The following is a 19,518-nucleotide window of genomic DNA, read 5'->3' as shown; positions in this document are numbered from 1 at the left end:
CTACACACTTAAGGTTCGGTGACGCTAGAGTTGTTATGGGAAATAGTATGTGGTTACCGAAGGTTGTTCGGAATCCCGTATGAGATCCCGGACATGACGAGGAGCTCCGGAATGGTCCGGAGGTGAAGATCGGTATATTGGACGAAGGGTATTGGAGTCCGGAAGTGTTCCGGGGGTATTAGGCTATGGCCAGCATGACCGAAAGGTGTTTCGGGAGCCCCGGCAAGTGTGGGAGGGCCTCATGGGCCAAAGGGGAAGGGGCAAACCAGCCCACTAAGTGGTGGTGCGCCCCCCACACCCTTTCCCATGTTACTTGGAGGGTTGGGGCGCCTCCACCTGGCTTGGGAGGCAAAGCCTCCACCTGCTTGGCTTTGGGGGCAAGTCTCCCTAGGATTTTCCCTATGGAGATCCAATCTGCCTAGCCGCCTCCCCCTAGGGGAAACCCTAGGGCGCCTCCCCCTCTCCCCTTGCCCCTATATATAGTGGAGGGGTGGGAGGGCAGCCGTGACCTCTTCCCTGGCGCAGCCCTCCCTCCTCCAACTCTTCCTTCTCCTCCGTAGAGCTTGGCGAAGCCCTGCAGGAATACCACAAGCTCCACCACCACGCCGTCGTGGTGCTGGAGTTCTCCCTCAACTTCTCCTCTCCCCTTGCTGGATCAAGAAGGAGGAGACGTCCCCGGGCTGTACGTGTGTTACACGCGGAGGCGCCATCCGTTCGGCGCTAGATCAGAATCAACCGCGATCTGAATCGCTGCGAGTATGACTCCTTCATCCGCGTTCTTGCAACGCTTCCGCTTAGTGATCTACAAGGGTATGTAGATGCACTCCCCTTCCCCTCGTTGCTAGATTACTCCATAGATTGATCTTGGTGATGCGTAGAAAATTTTAAATTTCTGCTACGATCCCCAACAACCCTAACCCTCTCCGGTGTCTATATAAACCGGAGGGTTTTAGTCCGTAGGACAACAACCACAACACACAATCATACTATAGGCTAGCTTCTAGGGTTTAGCCTCTCTGATCTCATGGTAGATCTACTCTTGTACTACCCATATCATCAATATTAATCAAGCAGGACGTAGGGTTTTACCTCCATTAAGAGGGCCCGAACCTGGGTAAAACATTGTGTCCCCTGCCTCCTGTTACCATCTGGCCTAGACGCACAGTTCGGGACCCCCTACCCGAGATCCGCCGGTTTTGACACCGACAATGACCTTTGCTAAAAAGATGACATAATGAGTGCAAGAAATCCAGCGAAATGGAAATGAATCGATGTTCCGCCAAAACATTGGCACTCATGTCGATACCTGCCAATATAAGCCAATGATACTACAATGGATCCTAGTTAAAAAATGAAAGAAACATTTGACACGATCTTTCCTAACAAGAGGACATAACGAGTGCAACAAATTCGGCGAAACAGAGATGCATCGACGTTTTGCCAAAACATTGGCAGTCATGTCGATACGTGCCAATATAAGCCAATGATATTACAATGGATCTTCATTGAAGAATGAAAGAAAAATTTGACATGACCTTTGCTAACAAGAGGACATAATGAGTGCCAGAAATACAGCGAAAGGAAAATGAATCAATGTTTCGCCAAAACATTGGCACTCTTGTCGATACCTACAAACCTAAGCAAACGATACTACAATGGATCCTAGTTAAAAAGTGAAAGAAAAATTTGACATGACCACACTAGAAGGGTTCCTACGCATAAACTTGACAAATATTTCTAAACTACTAGTATATATTTACCCTAAACACGGATCTGACCATCATACAAAATAACACTAAGAAACATTGGCATGTATTTCTAAACTACTAATATTTACACTTAGGATCAAATCTAAAAATACATACCGGAGAGGTGGAACGCTTGGAGTTTGAGTGCAGCCCGAGGTCTTAGGTGTTGGCGGGGGAGGGGGACGCGGCCACATGGCTAGCCATCGGGCTGGAGCTCGGTGGTGGCGGTGGCGGCGGCGATGTGATGCCTCCTCCGGTGTTGGAGGATGAGGCCATGCCCTCCCGCGGCAGCGTGAGGAGGGGCGAGGCGGCGAGGAGGGACGGCACCGGGGGGCGCGGCAGTGACTCGGGCGAGATTTGAGGGGGGGTGGAGAGACGACACACGGGGAGAAATGACCAAGTTTGGTGAGTGGGCAGGTGACAATCGTTTGTGTGTACCAGGAGGCCGCCACTGCTAAAATGACCTCCTACACCCCTGGACAAGATTTACAACCACCGTTGTCGTGTTTCATCATGGGATTAGACTTGGAATGGTTCACCTGTGGCGGGCGAGAGAATTCGCTCGCCACTACAACTCATGTAGCTGTGGCAGGCTGATTTTGCTACCCGCCACTGCTTGTTTTCAAAAATATCGGTGGCGCGTGCCCCACTGTTGTCGGTGTCAAAACCGGCAGATCTCGGGTAGGGGGTCCCGAACTGTGCGTCTAAGGATCGAGGGTAACAGGAGGCCGGGGACACGATGTTTACCCAGGTTTAGGCCCTCTTGATGGAGGTAATACCCTACATCCTTCTTGATTGACTTTGATGAGTATAGGGATTACAAGAGTTGATCTACCTCGAGATCGTAATGGCTAAACCCTAGATGTCTAGCCTATATGATTATGATCACTCTATGACTAAACCATTCGGTTTATATAGACACTGGAGGGGGCTAGGGTTGTATAGAGTCGGTTTATAGAGAAAGGAATCTTCATATCCGCACGCCAAGCTTGCCTTCCACGCCAAGGAGAGTCCCATCTGGACACGGGGGAAAGTCTTCCATCTTGTATCTTCACGACCCATCAGTGCTGCCCATGTCACATAGCCCGGACGCTCGAGGACCCCATAATCCAGGACTCCCTCAGTAGCCCCTGAACTAGTCTTCAATGACGATGTGTCCGACGCGCAAATTGTTTTCGACATTGCAAGGCGGGTTCCTCCTCCGCAGACTTCAAAGCATCTAAACCAAAGGACTGTATTCGGATTTACATCTTCGGTCTTGGTAAGGTGAGCTCTTCAAACATGTCAGCTTTACATTGAATGTTAAATCCTTCGGCCTCTGCGCCATCGCTGCTCCGGCTCCCATGTGTCAGACGAATACGAAGGGTCCAAGTATTTTTACACATAACACCCGGGCCATGTAGGGAAGGCGTCTATTTAAGGAGATTTAATCTCACATGCCATTCCACACCAGGCGGAAAATTCTTAGAGCTTGCCACGAGAAACCATGCAAGCATGGCCAGCGCTCCCAGTTCTTCCTCCCGCCCCCACGGTCCACAAAAAGGCGATTGGGAGAGCTGTTCTGTATCCCCTGCGGCCCTGCCCAGCTGACCAAGCTCAAGATGCAGGGATATCCCCCCCTGCGGATCTAGTTCCCGTTCGAGCGGGATTAACCTCTTTTACTGGTGAAGCCTTGGCAGAGAATTTCCCAAATCCTTCTGAAGGGGAGCGAGTGTGCTTCGTTTCCTTTTTATTAAGAGGCGTTGGATTTCCAATCCATCCTTTCCTCCGAGGCCTCCTGGAGTACTATGGCCTCCAACTACACAACCTCACGCCTGGCTCCATTCTGCACATCGCGGGCTTCATTGCTCTTTGAGAGGTGTTCCTAGGCTGCGAGGCCCATTTTGAGTTACAGAGGAAGCTTTTCTGCCTCGTCCCTCGCTCCCAAAAGGGATCCATGTTCGAGGTGGGCGACGCCGAAGTGTGGCGCATAGCCGGGACATGATACTGATGACCCACAAGTATAGGGGATCTATCGTAGTCCTTTCAATAAGTAAGAGTGTCGAACCCAACGAGGAGCATAAGGAAATGATAAGCGGTTTCCAGCAAGGTATTCTCTGCAAGTACTGAAATAAATGGTAACAAATGGTTTTGTGATAAGATAATTTCTAACGAGCAACAAGTAACAAAAGTAAATAAGGTGCACCAAGGTGGCCCAGTCCTTTTTGTAGCAAAGGACAAGCCTGAACAAACTCATATATGATGTAAAGCGCTCCCGAGGACACATGGGAATATTGTCAAGCTAGTTTTCATCACGTTCATATGATTCACATTCGGTACTTTGATAATTTGGTATGTGGGTGGACCGGTGCTTGGGTACTGCCCTTACTTGGACAAGCATCCCACTTATGATTAACCTCTATTGCAAGCATCCGCAACTACAACAAAAGTATTAAGGTAAACCTAACCATAGCATGAAACATATGGATCCAAATCAGCCCCTTACGAAGCAACGCACAAACTAGGGTTTAAGCTTCTGTCACTCTAGCAACCCATCATCTACTTATTACTTCCCAATGCCTACCTCTAGGCCCAAATAATGGTGAAGTGTCATGTAGTCAACGTTCACATAACACCACTAGAGGAGAGACAACATACATCTCATCAAAATATCGAACGAATACCAAATTCACATGACTACTAATAGCAAGACTTCTCCCATGTCCTCAGGAACAAAAGTAACTACTCACAAAGCATAAACATGTTCATAATCAGAGAGGTATTAATATGCATATAGGATCTGAACATATGATCTTCCACCAATTGAACCAACTAGCATCAACTACAAGGAGTAATTTACACTACTAGCAACCTACTAGCACCATTCCCAAACTTGGAGACAAGAATTGGATACAAGAGATGAACTAGGGTTTTGAGATGAGATGGTGCTGATGAAGATGTTGATGGAGATTGCCCTCTCACGATGAGAGGAGCATTGGTGATGACGATGGCGATGATTTCCGCCTCCGGGAGGGAAGTTTCCCCGGCAGAACAGCTCTGCCAGAGCTCTAGATTGGTCCGCCAAGGTTCCGCCTCGTGGTAGCGGAGTTTCGTCCGAGAAGATGGCTTATGATTTTTTCCCATCGAAAGACTCCATATAGCAAAAGATGGCCACCGGAGGGCCACCAGGGGGCCCACGAGGTAGGGGGCGCGCCCAGGGGGTAGGGCGCACCCCCACCCTCATGGGCAGGGTGTGGCCCCCCTGGTCAAGTTCTTGCTCTCAGTATTTTTTATATATTTGGAAAACATCTTTCGTGAAGTTTCAGGACTTTTGGAGCTGTGCAAAATAGGTCTCTAATATTTGCTCCTTTTCCAGCCCAGAATCCCAGCTGCCGGCATTCTCCCTCTTTATGTAAACCTTGTAAAATAAGAGAAAATAGGCATAAGTATTGTGATATAATGTGTAATAACAGCCCGTAATGCAATAAATATCGATATAAAAGCATGATGCAAAATGGACATATCAACTCCCCAAGGCTTATACCTCGCTTGTCCTCAAGCGAAAAGCCGAAATCGAAAAATATGTCCACATGTTTAGAGATAGAGGTGTCGATAAAAATAAAATATGGATATGAGGGAATCATGATCATTCTTAGAACAACAACTTATATAATTCTTGTCATATAATCTCTAATGCTAGAGTAATAATTCAATCACAATATCAAGTATGAATCATAAACTTCATTGAAAACTAACAAACTATAATCTCAGTCATTGAAGCAATTGCAATTTATCATAACATAGGAAAGAGTCGATGTATAAGAGCTTTTCAGCAAGTCCACATACTCAACTATCATATAGTATTTCACAATTGTTGACACTCACACAATACTTATGAGTATGGAGTTTTAATTGGACACAGAGAAAGATAGGAGCTTATAGTTTTGCCTCCCAACGTTTTACCTCAAGGGTAATGTCAACAGTAATAGTTCATGAAAACTCACATCCAATTAGCCATATATACCAGGATCTTTCCAACATATTTTGCTTGCCAAAGGATAAAGTGTAAAAAGGAAGGGTGAAAATCACCATGACTCTTATGCAATGTAGGAGATAAAAGTAAAAGATAGGCCCTTTGCAGAGGGAAGTAGAGGTTGTCATGCGCTTTTATGGTTGGATGCACAAAATCGTAATGCGAAAGAACTTCACTTTATATTGCCACTTGTGATATGGACCTTTATTATGCAGTATGTCGCTTTTATTACTTCCATATCACACGATCGTATAAAACTTATTTCCTCCACACCAATCAATCATACATATTTAGAGAGCAATTTTTATTGCTTGCACCGATGACAACTTACTTGAAGGATCTTACTCAATCCATAGGTAGATATGGTGGACTCTTATGGCAAGACTGGTTTAAGGGTATTTGGAAGCACAAGTAGTATCTCTACTTGGTGCAATGAACTTAGCTAGCATGAGGGGGAAAGGCAAGCTCATCATGTTGGAAGATCCAAGTTATTATAATTTATCTCATATGTAAGAAAACATAACCCATTATGTTGTCTTCCTTGTCCAATGCCAACTCTTTAGCATGTCATATTTTAATGAGTGCGCACAATCATAAAAGATGTCCAAGATAGTATATTTATATGTGAAGACCACTCTTTCTTTATTACTTCCTATTAATTGCAACGATGACCAAAACTGTGTTTGTCAACCCTCAACAACTTTTACTCATCATACTCTTTCTATGTGAGCTCATTACTCTCCATAAGACTCAGATGATCTCTTTGTTTCTTTTTATTTCTTTCTATTTTATTTTATTCCCTTAGGATCATGGCAAAATAATCAAGCCCTTAACTCAACACTAATCTTTATTATATGGCTCACGGACTCGATTACATAGAAGGATAATAAAGCAAAACTCACGACTAGATCATACTAAGAACTTTTGTTCTACTAGATCAAGATATTACCAAACGGATCGAACTAAGAAAAATGGTAAAGATAAATCAGTGATGGTGATACGATACTAGGGCACTCCCCCAAGCTTGGAAGTTGCCAAGTCGAGTGCCCATACCAGATACTCAATTCTTCTTTGTTGGTGGAGATGGTGGTGATTTTGTTGATGGCGTAGGCTTGTCGTCCTTCTTCCAGGGCATAGGCTCACCATCATGGAAGGATGATCGAGTCTCCTGAAGCTTAAATCTGCAGCCAAACTCATCCTCTTTAATCTATATTCGTACTCACAGTTTTGGTTTTGCCGGTCATAAATCTGGGCTTGGAGGTGCTCGATTTTCTCATGAAGCTTGAAGATGGCCTCCCCAATGTCCTTGACGTCCAGCTTGTGGTTGTTGGTGAACTCCGTGATCATAATGTGATTGGAATCAAGTCCACGCTCCACCATATCCTGACACTTGAAAACTTCTTGCTCCAATGCCTCGAGCCTGGCCTCTGTTCTTCCAGTCTTCCTTGGTCCCTCAGCATCGCGGATGTGCAACAACCCCTCACGCATCTCTATGGTTTGAGGGTGTTGTAGCACTTCTGCGATGTAGGGGTTGATGACCTTCTCGAAGAACTGGTCCTTGGGGGCACTTAAAGACGACATGATGACCTGGATCTGTCATAAAAATAGCTTGAAACAAAGATAGGAGATTTTTGCGTGATACGGGAGTCAAAAACCCCCGGGAGATTATATAATGAATTTTTACCGACCAAAATACGTGTCGTGTACGAAAACGGAGTCCGGAGAGCACACGAGGTGCCCACGAGGTAGGGGGCGCGCCCAGTAGGGTAGGGCGCGCCCTCTACGCTCGTGGAGCCCTCATGTCCTTCCCGGACTGCTCCTTATTTTTCTATTTTTCTAAATATTCCAAAACGGAGAAATATTGCCTTAAAAACTGTTTTGGAGTCGGTTTACTTACCGCACCACATACCTATTCCTTTTTGGAGTCTGAAACGTTCCGGAAAGTGTCCCTTATGTATTCCTCCGGGGTTACGGTTTCAATAACATTGGTTTCAACATTTATGGGATTACCTGAGATATAGTGTTTGATTCTTTGACCGTTCACCACCTTCGGATTTGTGCCTTTGAAGTTGTTGATTTTTATGGCACCGGAACGATAGACCTCCTTGATAATGTAAGGACCTTCCCATTTAGAGAGAAGTTTTCCTGCAAAAAATCTTAAACGAGAGTTGTATAGCAATACGTAATCACCTACATTGAACTCACGCTTTTGTATCCTTTTGTCATGCCATCTTTTAACTTTTTCTTTAAACAACTTGGCATTTTCGTAGGCTTGGGTTCTCCATTCATCAAGTGAGCTAATATCAAATAACCTCTTCTCACCGGCAAGCTTAAAATCATAATTAAGTTATTTAATAGCCCAATATGCCTTGTTTTCTAGTTCGAGAGGTAAGTTACATGCTTTTCCATAGACCATTTTATACGGAGACATACCCACATGATTCTTATATGCAGTTCTATAGGCCCATAATGCATCATCTAGTTTCTTGGACCAATTCTTTCTAGACCTATTAACAGTCTTTTGCAAAATTAATTTGAGTTCTCTATTACTCAATTCTACTTGACCACTAGATTGAGAGTGATAAGGAGATGCAATTCTATGATTAACATCATATTTAGCAAGCATTTTACGGAAAGCACCATGAATAAAATGTGAACCACCATCATTCATTAAATATATAGGGACTCCAAATCTTGGAAAAATAACTTCTTTAAGCATTTTAATAGAAGTGTTATGATCAGCAGTACTAGTTGGAATAGCTTCTACCCACTTAGTAACGTAATCAATATCAACTAAAATATGTGTATAACCATTAGAGGAAGGAAAAGGTCCGATATAGTCAAAGCCCCAAACATCAAATGGTTCAATAACAAGTGAATAATTCATAGGCATTTCTTGATGTCTACTAATATTACCAATTCTTTGACATTCATCACAAGATAATACAAACTTATGGGCATCCTTGAAGAGAGTAGGCCTATAAAAACCAGATTGCAGTACCTTATGTGCAGTTCTATCTCCAGCATGGTGTCCTCCATAAGCTTCGGAGTGACACTTGCGTAGGATCTGTTCCTGTTCATGCTCAGGTACACAACGTCTAATAACACCATCTACTCCTTCTTTATAAAGATGTGGGTCATCCCAAAAGTAATGCCTCAAATCATAGAAGAACTTTTTCTTTCGCTGGTATGTGAAACTAGGTGGTATAAACTTAGCAACAATGTAATTAGCATAATCAGCATACCATGGAGCAGTATGAGAAGCATTTATGACATTTAATTGCTCATCAAGAAAGCTATCATCAATAGGTAGTGGGTCATCAAGCACATTTTCTAACCTAGACAAGTTGTCTGCAACGGGGTTCTCAGCTCCCTTTCTATCAACAATATGCAAATCAAATTCTTGTAACAAGAGAACCCATATAATAAGTCTAGGTTTAGCATCTTTATTTTCCATAAGATATTTAATAGCAGCATGATCAGTGTGAATAGTTACTTTAGAATCAACAATATAAGGTCTAAACTTATCACAAGCAAATACAACTGCTAAGAATTCTTTTTCAGTAGTAGCATAATTTCTTTGAGCATTGTCTAGAGTTTTAGTAGCATATTGAATAACATTTAGTTTCTTATCAACTCTTTGTCCTAGAACAGCACCTACAGCATAATCACTAGCATCACACATAATTTCAAAGGGTAAATTCCAATCAGGTGGCTGAACAATAGGTGCAGAAATCAATGCTTTCTTAAGTATTTCGAATGCTTCTACACAATCATCATCAAAGACAAATGGTATATCTTTTTGTAATAAATTAGTTAGAGGCCGAGAAATTTATGAGAAGTCCTTAATGAACCTCCTATAAAAACCGGCATGACCAAGGAAACTTCTTATACCTTTGATGTCCTTGGGACATGGCATCTTTTCAATAGCATCAACCTTGGCTTTATCAACTTCAATACCTCTTTCAGAAACTTTATGCCCCAAGACAATACCTTCATTAACCATAAAGTGGCACTTTTCCCAATTCAAGACAAGATTAGTTTCTTCACATCTCTGCAAAACTCGATCAAGGTTGCTCAAGCAATCATCAAAGAAGATCCATAGACGGAAAAGTCGTCCATGGAAACCTCACAAATCTTTTCACAAAAGTCAGAGAATATAGCCATCATGCATCTTTGAAAGGTAGCAGGTGCATTACATAAACCAAAAGGCATACGTCTATAAGCAAAAGTACCAAAAGGGCATGTAAAAGTAGTCTTTGATTAATCTTTGGCTGTCACAGGTATTTAAGAGAAACCAGAATAACCATCTAGAAAGCAAAAATGTGTATGTTTGGACAATCTTTCTAGCATTTGATCGATAAAAGGTAAGGGGTAATGATCCTTTTTAGTAGCCTTATTTAATTTGCGGAAATCAATTACCATCCTATAACCTGTAATAATTCTTTGACGAATCAATTCATCTTTATCATTAGGAACAACTGTAATACCTCCCTTCTTAGGGACACAATGGACAAGGCTTACCCACTGACTATCAGCAACGGGATAAATTATACCTGCCTCAAGAAGCTTTAGTATCTCCTTTCTTACCACTTCTTTCATTTTAGGATTCAGCCGGCGTTGATGATCACGAACTGGTTTAGCATCTTCTTCCAAATTAATTTTATGTTGACATATAGTGGGACTAATGCCCTTAAGATCATCAAGAGTATACCCAATAGCAGCGCAGTGCTTCTTTAGAGTTTTTAATAATCTCTCTTCCTCATGCTCTGAAAGGTTAGCACTAATAATAACAGGATATATCTTTTTCTCATCAAGATAAGGATGTTTAAGAGTATCCGATAACGGTTTAAGCTCAAACACGGGATCACCCTTGGGTGGAGGAGGATCCCCTAGGATTTCAACATGTAAATTGTTTTTCAGAATGGGTTCTTGTTTAAAGAATACTTCATCTAATTCCCTTCTTTCATTCATAAACATATCATTTTCATGGTCTAGCAAGTATTGTTCAAAAGGATCACTAGGAGGTACGACAATAGAAGCAAGACCAATAATTTCATCCTTACTAGGTAATTCTTCTTCACGGTGTTGTCTACTATATTGAGAAAAATTAAATTCATGAGTCATATCATCTAAACCGATAGTAACAACATCTCTTTTACAATCTATGGTAGCATTAACAGTGTTTAAGAAGGGTCTACCAAATATAATGGGACAAAAGCTATCTTGTGGGGAACCAAGAACAAGAAAATCAATAGGATATTTAGTTTTCCCACACAAGACTTCAACATCTCTAAAATTCCCATTGGTGAAATAGTATCTCTATTGGCAAGTTTAATTGTAACATCAATATCTTCTAACTCAACAGGTGCAATATCATGCATAATTTCTCTATAAAGGCTAATAGGTATTGCACTAGCACTGGCACCCATATCACATAAGCCATGATAACAATGATCTCCTATTTTAACACAAATAACAGACATGCCTACCACAGGTCTAGGTTTATCTTTATCACGGGGTTTAGCAATTCTAGCAGTTTCATCACAGAAATAAATAACATGCCCATCAATATTATCAGATAAGAGATCTTTAACAATAGCAATATTAGGTTCAACTTTAAATTGCTTAGGAGGTGTATATATTTTAATATTGCTTTTACGAACCACAGTTGAAGCTTTAGCATGATCCTTTATCCTAACAGGGAAAGGTGGTTTCTCAACATAAGAAGTAGGAACAATAGGATGATTATATGTGATAGTATTTTCTTCAACTTTAATTGGTGCAACTACTTTTACTTCTATGGGAGGATGATATTTAAACCACTTCTCCTTGGGGAGATCAACATAAGCAGCAAAAAGATTCATAGAAAGAAGCTACTATCTCAGAGTCAAGTCCATATTTAGTGCTAAATTTATGAAAAATATGGTATCAATACAAGATTTAACACAATCAAAACTAGGTGTCATACCTGACTCCTTACCATTGTCGAGGTCCCAATCTTCAGAGTTGCGTTTAATTCTTTCCAATAAATCCCATTTGAATTCAATAGTCTTCATCATAAAAGAGCCAGCACAAGAAGTATCAAGCATGGTGCGATTGTTACCAGAAAGCCGAGCATAAAATTTTTGAATAATCATTTCTCTTGAGAGCTCATGATTGGGTCATGAATATAACATTGATTTAAGCCTCCCCCAAGCTTGAGCGATGCTTTCTCCTTCGCGAGGCCAAAAATTATATATATAATTGCGATCACGATGAACAAGATGCATAGGATAAAACTTCTGATGAAATTCCAATTTCAATCGTTTGTAATTCCAAGACCCCATATCATCACATAGCCTATACCATGTCGATGCATCTCCCCTCAAAGATAAAGGGAAGACCTTCTTCTTAACAACATCTCAGGGTACACCTACAAGCTTAAATAGTCCACAAACTTCATCCACATATATCAGATGTTCATCATGATGTTTTGTTCCATCTCCTAAAAAAGGATTAGCTAGCAGCTTTTCTATCATACCCGAAGGAACTTCAAAGCAAGCATTTTCATTTTCATTTTCAGTAGGTTCAGTAGGTTGAGGAGCAACTCTTTGCTCTACTGGTCGGGGTGAAGATACCCCGAACAAGCCCCTCAGAGGATTACTTTCCATGGTAACAAGTGTTAGTAAATTTCAGCACACTATATAAAGTTTTCCTTACCAAATTCCACCTACCAAAGGCGCTTCACTCCCCGGCAACGGTGCCAGAAAAGAGTCTTGATGACCCACAGAGTAACGCCTTAAGCAAGATGACATGATGTAGAGAGATAAATTCATGCAATATGAAATAAACCCCATCTTGTTATCCTCGATGGCAACGATACAATAAGTGCCTTGCTGCCCCTTCTGTCACCGGGTAAGGACACCGCAAGATCGAACCCAAAGCTAAGCACTTCTCCAATGGCAAGAACTACCGATCTAGTTGGCCAAACCAAACGGATAATTCGAAGAGACTTGCAAAGATAACCAATCATGCATAAAAGAATTCAGAGAAGATTCAAATATTATTCATAGATAGACTTGATCATAAACCCACAATTCATCGATCTCAACAAACACACCGCAAAAAGAAGATTACATCGAATAGAACTCCACAAGAGAGGGGGAGAACTTTGTATTAAGATTCAAAGAGAGAGAAGAAGCCATCTAGATACTAACTATGGACCCGAAGGTCTGAGGTAAACTACTCACACTTCATCGGAGGGGCTATGATGATGTAGAAGCCCTCCGTGATGACGGCCCTCTTCCGGCGGAGCTCCAGAACAGGCCCCAAGATGGGATCTCGTGGATAGAGAAAGTTGCGGCGGTGGAATTAGGTTTTTGGCTCCTGTTCTGATCGTTTGGGGGTACGTGTGTATATATAGGAGGAAGGAGTATGTCGGTGGAGCACCGAGGGGCCCACGAGGCAGGGGCGCGCCCTAGGGGGGCGCCCCCCACCCTCGTGACCTCCTCTTTGATCCCTTGCCGTAGGGTCCAAGTCTCCTGGATCACGTTCGGTGAGAAAATCATGTTTCCGAAGATTTTATTCCGTTTGGACACAGTTTGATATTCCGTTTATCCAAAACACTGAAATAGGCAAAAAACAGCAATTCTGGGCTAGGCCTCCGGTTAATAGGTTAGTCCCAAAAATAATATAAAAGTGGAAAATAAAGCCCAATATAGTCCAGAACAGTAGATAATATAGCATGGAGCAATCAAAAATTATAGATATGTTGGAGACGTATCAGGCATCCCCAAGCTTAATTCCTGCTCGTCCTCGAGTAGGTAAATGATAAAAAGAGAATTTTTGATGCGGAGTGCTACTTGGCATAATTTCAATGCAAATCTTCTTAATTGTGGTATGAATATTCAGATTAGAAAGATTCAAGACAAAAGTTTATATTGACATAGAAAATAATAATACTTCAAGCATACTAACAAAGCAATTATGTCTTCTCAAAATAACATGGCCAAAGAAAGTTATCCCTACAAAATCATATAGTCTGGCTATGCTCCATCTTCCCCACACAAAATATTTAAATCATGCACAACCCCGATGACAAGCCAAGCAATTGTTTCATACACTAACTTTTTCAAAACTTTTTCAATCTTCACGCAATACATGAGCGTGAGCCATGGATATAGCACTATAGGTGGAATAGAATGGTGGTTGTGGAGAAGATAAAAAGGATGAGATAGTCTCACATCAACTAGGCGTATCAACGGGCTATGGAGATGCCCATCAATAGATATCAATGTGAGTGAGCAGGGACTGCCATGCAACGGATGCACTAGAGCTATAAATATATGAAAGCTCAACAAAAGAAACTAGTGGGTGTGCATCCAACTTGCTTGCTCACGAAGACCTAGGGCAATTTGAGGAACCCCATCAGTGGAATATACCAGCCAAGTTCTATAATGTAAAATTCCCACTAGTATATGAAAGTGACAATATATGAGACTCTCTATATGAAGAACATGGTGCTACTTTGAAGCACAATATATGAGACTTGCTATATCATGGTGCTACTTTGAAGCACAAGTGTGGAAAAAAAGGATAGTAGCATTGCCTCTTTTTTATTTATATATATATATATTTTAGGCCTTCTTTTTTTCTTTGGCCTTTCTCTTTTTTTTTGGGACAATGCTCTATTGAATGATGATCATCACACTTCTATTTATTTACTGCTCAATGATTACAACTCGATACTAAAACAAAGTATGACTCTATATGAATGCCTCCGTCGGTGTACCGGGGTATGCAATGAATCAAGAGTGACAAGTATGAAAGAATTATGAACGGTGGCTTTGCCACAAATACTATGTCAACTACATGATCATGCTAAGCAATATGACAATGATGGATGTGTCATGATGAACTAGATGGTGGAAAGTTGCATGACAATATATCTCGGAATGGCTATGGAAATTCCATAATAGGTAGGTATGGTGGCTGTTTTGAGGAAGGTATATGGTAGGTGTATGATACTGGCGAAAGGTGCGCGGTATTAGATAGGTTAGCAAGGGTGGAAGGGTGGGAGTGTGTATAATCCATGGACTCAACATTAGTCATAAAGAACTCATATACTTATTGCAAAAATTTAGAAGTTATCAAAGCAAAGTATTACACGCATGCTCCTAGGGGGATAGATTGGTAGGAAAAGACTATCGCTCGTCCCCGACCGCCACTCATAAGGAAGACAATCAATAAATAAATCATGCTCCGACTTCATCACATAACGGTTCACCATACGTGCATGCTACGGGAATCACAAACTTCAACACAAGTATTCTTTAAATTCACAACTACTCAACTAGCATGACTTTAATATTATCACCTCCATATCTCAAAACAATTATCATGCTTCAATCTTTTCTTAGTATTCAACACACTCAAAAGAAAGTTTCCCAAATCTTGAATACCAAGCATATTATTATTAGGCAAATTACCATGCTATTAAGAGACTCTCAAATTAATTTAAGTGAAGCATGAGAGATCAATAGTTTCTTTAAAATGAATCCACCACCGTGCTCTAAAAGATCTAAGTGAAGCACATAGAGCAAAATTATCTAGCTCAAAGGATATAAGTGAAGCACATAGAGTAAAATTATCTAGCTCAAAAGATATAAGTGAAGCACATAGAGCAAAATTATCTAGCTCAAAAGATATAAGTGAAGCACATAGAGCAAAATTATCTAGCTCAAAAGATATAAGTGAAGCACATAGAGTATTCTATCAAATTTTAATTCATGTATGGATCTCTCAAAAGGTGTCTACAGCAAGTATGATTGTGGAATACTAACAAACAAAGACACAAATAATACAAGACGCTCCAAGCAAAACACATATCATGTTGGTGAATAAAAATATAGCTCCAAGTAAATTACCGATGGAAGTGGACGAAAAAGAGGGGATAATTTCGGGGCATCCCCAAATAATACAAGAATTTTTGGTGTCCTTGGATTATCTTGGGGGCGCCATGGGAATCCGAAGCTATAGGCTCTTGCCACTCCTTGTACCATGATCTATCAAAAGAATTCACCCAAAACTAGAAAACTTCACAACACAAAACTCAAGATAGGAAACTCGTGAGCTCCGTTAGCGAAAGAAAACAAAAGACACTTCAAGGTACTGTAATGAAATAATTATTTATTTGTATTGGTGTTAAACCTACTGTATTCCAACTTCTCTATGGATTATAAACTATTTTACTAGCCATAGATTCATCAAAATAAGCAAACAACACATGAAAAACAGAATCTGTCAAAAGCAGAACAGTCTGTAGTAATCTGTAGCTAGCGCAAAATCTGGAACCCCAAAAATTCTAAAATAAATTGCTGGACGTGAGGAATTTATCTATTAATCATCTGAAAAAATAATTAACTAAATATCACTCTTCAAATAAAAATGGCAGCAGTTCTCGTGAGCACTAAAGTTTCTGTTTTTTACAGCAAGTTCAACATGACTTTCCCCAAGTCTTCCCAACGGTTCTACTTGGCACAAACACTAATTAAACACAACCAAAACAGAGGCTAAATAATTTGTTTATTACTAAACAGGAGAAAAAAGCAAGGAACAAAAATAAAATTGGGTTGCCTCCCAACAAGCGCTATCGTTTAACGCCCCTAGCTAGGCATAACGAGCAAGAATGTATTGCCATCTTTGGTAGGCAATCCATAAGTGGCTCTCATGATAGTTTCATATGGTAATTTTATTTGCTTTCTTGGAAAGTGTTCTATGCCCTTTTTTAATGGAAATTGAAATCTAATATTCCCTTCCTTCATATCAATAATCGCACCAACCGTTCTAAGGAAAGGTCTACCAAGAATAATAGGGCGAGAAGGATTGCAATCTATATCAAGAACAATGAAATCTACAGGCACATAATTCCTATTTGCAACAATAAGAACATCATTAATTCTTCCCATAGGTTTCTTAATAGTGGAATCCGCAAGATGGAAGTTTAGAGAGCAATCATCAAAATTACGGAAATCTAGTAAATCACACAAAGTCTTGGGAATAGTAGAGACACTAGCACCCAAATCACACAAAGCATAAAACTCATGATCTTTAATTTTAATTTTAATAGTTGGTTCCCACTCATCATAGAGTTTTCTAGGGATAGAAACTTTCAACTCAAGGTTTTCTTCATAATATTGCATCAAGGCATCAACAATATGTTCGGTGGAGGCTTTATTTCGACTATAAGCATGTGGAGAATTTAGCACAGATTGCAACAAGGAAATACAATCAATCAAAGAGCAATTTTCATAATTAAATTCCTTGAAATCCAAAATAGTGGGTTTAGCAACATCTAGATTTTTATTTCTTTCCATCCCACTTTCATCAATTTCATCATTAAGATCTAAACACTCCGAATTTTTAGAACGCCTTCTAGGTAAAGGAAGATCGTATTCAGTTTCATCAAGATTCATATTGCAAAATAAAGATTTAATAGGAGACATATCAATAACTTTTAGATCTTCATCTTGATTTTCATAAGAATTAGAAGAACACGCTTTAATAAATGCATCTTTGGAAGCACGCATCCTAGCGGTTCTTTCTTTACACTCATCAATTGAAATTCTCATGGCTTTTAGAGACTCATTAATATCATGCTTAGGTGGAATATATCTAAGTTTCAAAGCATCAACATCAAGAGCAATTCTATCAACGTTCCTAGCCAAATCATCAATCTTAAGCAATTTTTCTTCAATCATAGCATTAAAATTCTTTTGCGAATAAATAAATTCTTTAATATTAGATTCAAAATCAGAGGGCATCTTATTATAATTTCCATAAGAGTTGTTGTAGGAATTCCCATAATTATTAGAAGGATTACTAGGATATGGCCTCGGATTAAAATTCCCTCTATAAGCGTTGTTATCAAAATTATTCCTACCAACAAAATTCACATCCATAGATTCATTGTTATTCTCAATCAAAGTAGACAAAGGCATATCATTAGGATCAGAAGAAACACTCTTAGTAGCAAATAATTTCATAAGTTCATCCATCTTTCCACTCAACACATTAATTTCTTCTATCTCATGCACTTTTTTATTAGAAGTTCTTTCAGTATGCCATTGAGAATAATTAACCATAATATTATCTAGGAGATTAGTAGCATCTCCTAAAGTGATTTCCATAAAAGTGCCTCCCGCGGCTGAATCTAAAAGGTTTCTAGAAGCAAAATTCAATCCGGCATAAAATTTTTGAACAATCATCCACAAATTCAAACCATGAGTAGGGCAATTACGTATCATTAATTTAATTCTCTCCCAAGCTTGTGGAACATGTTCATGATCAAGTTGTTTAAAGTTCATTATATCGTTTCTAAGAGAGATGATCTTAGCGGGAGGAAAATACTTAGAGATAAAAGCATCTTTGCATTTGTTCCATGAATCAATACTATTCTTAGGCAAAGACGAAAACCAAGCTTTAGCACGATCTCTAAGCGAAAAAGGAAATAGCTTCAATTTAACGACATCATTATCGACATCTTTTTTCTTTTGCATATCACATAAATCAACGAAGCTATTCAGATGAGTAGCGGCATCTTCACTAGGAAGGCCGGCGAATTGATCTTTCATAACAAGATTCAACAAAGCAGTATTAATTTCACAAGATTCAGCATCAGTAAGAGGAGAAATCGGAGTGCTAAGGAAATCATTATTATTGGTATTGGTGAAGTCAAACAATTTGGTAGTTTCTTGAGCCATCGCGACAAACAAGCAATCTAACACACGAGCAAACAAAAAAAACAAGCGGGCAAAAAGGCAAACAGAGAGGGAGGATAGAGAGAGGGCAAATAAAACGGGAAGGGTGAATTGGGGGGAGAGGAAAACGAGAGGAAAATGGCAAATAATGTAATGCGAGAGATAGGGATTGTGATGGGTACTTGGTATATTGACTTTTTGCGTAGACTCCCCGGCAACGGCGCCAGAAATCCTTCTTGCTACGTCTTGAGCTTGCGTTGGTTTTCCCCGAAGAGGAAGGGATGATGCAGTAGAGTAGCGTAAGTATTTCCCTCAGTTTTTGAGAACCAAGGTATCAATCCAGTAGGAGCCCACGCTCAAGTCCCTCGTACCTCCACAAAGCGATAGCTACTCACAACCAACGCGATTAGGGGTTGTCAAACCCTTCACGGTCACTTACAAGAGTGAGATCTGATAGATAGAATATTTTTGGTATTTTTTATTTAAAGATGCAAAGTAAAAAGTAAAGGCAAAGTAAATAGCAAAAGAATATAAAAGTGATGGAGATTGATATGATGAGAATAGACCCGGGGGCCATAGGTTTCACTAGTGGCTTCTCTCAAGAGCATAAGTATTCTACGGTGGGTGATCAAATTACTGTTGCGCAATTGATAGAATTGTGCATAATTATGAGAATATCTAGGCATGATCATGTATATAGGCATCACGTCCGTGACAAGTAGATCGAAATGATTCTGCATCTACTACTATTACTCCACTCATCGACCGCTATCCAGCATGCATCTAGAGTATTAAGTTAAAAACAGAGTAACGCCTTAAGCAAGATGACATGATGTAGATAGATAAATTCATGCAATATGAAATAAACCCCATCTTGTTATCCTCGATGGCAACGATACAATACGTGCCTTGCTTCCCCTTCTGTCACTGGGTAAGGACACCGCAAGATCGAACCCAAAGCTAAGCACTTCTCCCATGGCAAGAACTACCAATCTAGTTGGCCAAACCAAACGGATAA

This window comes from Triticum dicoccoides, chromosome 5A, assembly GCF_002162155.2.
Source record: "Triticum dicoccoides isolate Atlit2015 ecotype Zavitan chromosome 5A, WEW_v2.0, whole genome shotgun sequence".
Taxonomy (NCBI): domain Eukaryota; kingdom Viridiplantae; phylum Streptophyta; class Magnoliopsida; order Poales; family Poaceae; genus Triticum; species Triticum dicoccoides.
Note: the sequence above shows the minus strand (reverse complement) of the source record.